Below are 4573 nucleotides of genomic sequence, written 5' to 3'. Positions count from 1 at the left end.
GGTAACAGAGACGGTCACATCACAGGTAACAGAGACGGTCACATCACCGGTGCGCTCTTCCACTGGACTCCGTTTACTTTTATTTTAAATTTTAAAAGAAAAGGTAACATGGAAATGATGAATTAATGCACATAACACTGTCATCAGCCACTCAGTCACAGGAAAAGACTAGGAAGTGTGCCACTTACTGGAAAAAACAAACAAACACCAAAAAATGGATTGCCACGTCATGAAAAAATGAATAAAGTTCAAAAGCAGAGTTAAATGAAAAATTACAGAATTAAATGACAAATTACCTCCAGGTAATTTAATCACCCAATCCAGTCTGTGGACAACTTTATAGAGCAAATAAGTAACTACCTATGTTCACAGTACAGCAACAGGGTGGGGAGGGATGGTAGCAAGCTGTAGGTTTACAGAGGCTTAAAGAACTTTTTAAATTACACCTTTTATTTACGTGTATGTACACGAGTAGGCATGTGCATGCCATAGCTCACAAGTGGAGGTCGGACAATAATTTAAAATACAACAAACCCTTTGCAAAAAAAAAGGATTATTCAGGTAGCAAGAGAACGTCACAGAGAACTAGAAAGTAATTAATCTTTACTATCATCTTTGTTTTTAATATATTTTAAATGTTTGTATACTTTTTAAAGATTTTTGCATTTTTTTAATTAATTTTTTTATAATTCTCAATTATATGTGTGTTGTGTGACAAGCTTTCCCTGGGAAGATGCGACATACACACCTACTCACCCCAGATTGTGATCCCAGGAAGACCAAAGTGAATCTGGATTCCAAATCCAGATTCCACCAAAGTCCTTCATGGCAAAACTAATTTGTTTTTTGGGAGGATGGGGGTGCTTACATGAATATGGGTGACAGGTTACTTAGAGAGCAGAAACGACTCAAAGACAGCTGTTTGGTTCACCAAATTACAACCCATCTTGGGTGACAGCTCACAAGCTGGGAACCTGGAGCACACTGTGCAGCCTGCAGGCATTTCTACAGGCTGGAGAGTGTCCTCTCCAGGTGGCTCAGTTGACCTAAGTCCCTTCCTGGCAGCTTGGCTTGTGTTTGTCTCTTTCAGGCTGCTAGGAGGTCTTAGAGTCTTCTTTGCAGCTTGTCTTGTCTGAGAGTGAGTCTTAGCAGTTTCAGGAGCTTCCTGAAGCTATTTTGAGTTCTTTCCTCCCTGAATGAGCTTCCCTGAAGGATGGAATGCTTTCATCTCTGAGGAAACTGCTACACCACACTCTGTCTAGCACATTCTTTCTGCACCCTCTTCCACAATGAACCCTGAGTGATGGAGGGGGTGACCATAGATACCCACCTGTGGCAAAGAATGAAGCCACTGTGCCAGAGCAACGGGAGCATCACCGGTGGTTTTGAGTTGAGGCTGACAACAGTGATCCAAAGATATAAACACACGTTTGATCGGCAGGCATAGCCCAGCTATATGATGAGCAGCAGTGGCGGCTTTCCCACAGGGCCAGCCACATGGTTTTCAGCTGTGTTCCCAGTAATGGATGTAAACGTCTCCTTGGGGAGAGAATTTGGGCTTTAATATCCAATCAGATGGCTGCTTGTATCCATAACCATTCTTTCACCTCTGAGGAAACTGCTACACCACACTCTGTCTAGCACATTTTTCTGTATCCTCTTCCGCAATGATCCCTGAATGATGGAGGGGTGACCACCCTTTCGCTAGACGGTACAGCTTGCCTGGAATTTCCATCATGGAGCATGATCCCGCCCCCACCTTTTGTAGCAACCTCTGGCCCTGCAGGAGCTAGCTCAGAGGAGGGAGACCTTGCAGGCTGAAGTCTAGCTTCATCCCTCCAAGTCCTGCAACCGATATATGCAATGTCTTCAACAACGGGGTCTTACTACTCAGTTCTGTGACACAACCAACTACTGTGGCGATAGCCTTCTCCTTTTAGACACCCTTGAGGCCTCCTTTTACAACAACCCCTAGAGAGGTAATGGAGACCTGGCACTGGGAGTTTCAAACAACAACCCTACCGCTTTTGGTAGCATCTGTTTTCCCCCTTGCAAGATACCCTGTGGACTCTTTGTAACTAATGGCTCAGACTTACTCCATAAGGATCCCTCACGTGTCTCTCCAGTGGCTTTCCAACCTACCAGTCCCTGAGGATAGCACCGTTATCTATATAACAAACCTTTCTCAGAGGATGGGCAGGACAACCCAACGACCTGAATCACAATCTCCAAACACACAGTTGGATTACAGAGATCACCTTGGTGAAGCACTCTGAAAACCCGTGTCATATGTTTTGAGCCTCAGAGTTTCACAACTGAAAGATACCAAAGCACAACACAAGCAACAGCTAACACAGCCCGGCAGTCTCACCCACTTGCATCGTCTGCCTCTTCCACAGATCAGGTTGGGTACCAAAGCATGGACAGGCCAGTAACTTAAATTAGTTCTCTGTGCTCCTCAGGCTGAGCCATTATACTTCCATAACCTGGAATTCTTCCATGAAGACTACCTACACTTCCACCCTGATTGATGCAAAGAGCTTGGCTTAATGTCATTAACCCTACCCGCTAGACCTAAGGGAGAAAGTGGTCCTGCTCATCCCTGCTGCATTTGCTGGCTTCCTGGGTCAGAGAGACCCTGGGTTGACATATTGTCTTCCCATTGATCACACCTGACTGTTAGGGGAGTTCCTAGCTAGGCAAACCTTCGCCACCTCTGGCATAACCTTTCCCTAGAGAAAAATGAACCCTTTCAGTCTGGGGGGATAATTACTCACCCTGAGACAGGCTTATCAATTTCACCTGTGAAACTGCCCCTTTGGCTTTAAAGCCATCCAGAAGCCTCTTAGTTTGGGTCCCTCTTCTCCTAAGGTGTCGACAGCCACCGGCCCATGAGGAAGAAAGGAGCAGAAGCCTGGAGCAGGGTTCAGTTGTCTGCCAGTACGAAGCCTGGAGCAGGGTTAAGTTGTCTGCCAGTACGAAGGAGCGAGTATGAAGAACTTCAGAGACTGCTCCAGTGAGGCAGCTGACTTTATTGTTCCAGAGGCAGGTGTATAAGGGCTCTCAGGGTACCGAAGGGAAGGGCTGCTTGGTATCACACAGCACCTGATCATCATTCAGTGGAAAGCTAGACTGGGACTTGCGTGCTGAGTCATGCACAGGGTCTTTCTTTAGATAATGTCAGGTACCTGTGCTCAGAGATACTCTCCAAGTAAAGTTAGGCAGAGAAATGGAAGCCTGCCCCACCCCGCCCACTGAGAAAGGGAGTCCTCCATTTTGCAGAGCTTGAGAGCTATCTGTGTGTGGTATCAGGCCCTCCGACACCTTAGCACAGTTTGGCTTTCTATCAGTTTTCTCCTTAGGAACTCCAGCTCGCTTCTAATCTTGCAGCCCTGTCTTTGCGTAATACCGGCCTCTTCCTGTTTCGTCTTTCTTCTCCTCTAGGTGGCACTTAGGCACTAGTTACATGACGGTCCACAGAGCTTAGGCCTGCCAAAGCCTCCTTTGGCATAGAAAGCCTACTTTATAAAGATCTTGTTCCCACAAAAGGAACTCAGCAAAGCTGCTGAAGGCCCAAGCCAGCCTTGTGGTCATTACTGAACCCATCTTCTCTTTAACTCCTCTGTGAACAAGCTTCTATCTGGCCTGGGGAAGTGGAATTCAAACACAACTTTTCCAATTCCCAGTTCCCTCAGTAGCCCCTGGCCTCTGGCCCCTGACCCCTAGTCCTTGATATTTATGAGAACCTCAGATGAGGAGTAAGGTGTTCCTAGTAGCTCTGATAACCCAGTCTATCAGGAACTGACTTCCCTTTCATGCTGTCTCAGGCTAGGCAGCCCTTGCCTTAAGGAGGAATGGATGTTACCCTGTTTTTCTGTCTCCACAGCTGTCAAACTGATCCATCACTCCTGTGTCCCATAACCTCGCAAGCTACACAGTGACAGGTTGTTTCATTTATTGCTTAAAAGACTTCTCCAATTCCAGCAGGTCAGGTACTGAATGTTTCCTGACTACCCCAGTTTCTTGTATAGGACCACTGTTGAGGTCCCCACTGTTAGGCGGAAACCCCTGCTCACTGCTGCACAAGCTGGGAAACCTCATCTGCCCTCCTTCGCCCAACCCCACCTTCACTGAAAAACTCTGAACAAAGGAACTCCAAACAAGAGCTCAGCTCTGCCTTCTTGGAAGCTGTTGCAACCCCCTCCCCTGATGCTGCCAGCCACCCAGGTCACCGCCTCAGTGCTTGGCTCTTGACCACATGTGGGCACAGACCCAGTTCGTGGCTGATGCCATCACCCCTCACCTCAGGTCTACACAGCTTCTCTGACCTAGCCAGGCTGTGCAACTTCCTCAGCCCAGTTCTTCTGGACTGATGAACTCATCCAGGAGTAGCTCCTAATAAACCTACCTTTATTTGCTTTTAATCTGGTCTAATTTGGTCTGTATCTGTGTCACCCAGGGAGAGAAAAGGCCTATCTACCATCTTGGTGCTGAAACCAGGAGGTATAGCAGTAATTGGCTACACCAATTTGTGCTCCCTGTGGTTTGCTCCCTTCCAGCCACCCGCCCAGAA

Source organism: Grammomys surdaster, unplaced genomic scaffold (assembly GCF_004785775.1).
Source record: "Grammomys surdaster isolate TR1022 unplaced genomic scaffold, NIH_TR_1.0 172, whole genome shotgun sequence".
NCBI classification, from domain to species: Eukaryota; Metazoa; Chordata; class Mammalia; order Rodentia; family Muridae; genus Grammomys; species Grammomys surdaster.
Note: the sequence above shows the minus strand (reverse complement) of the source record.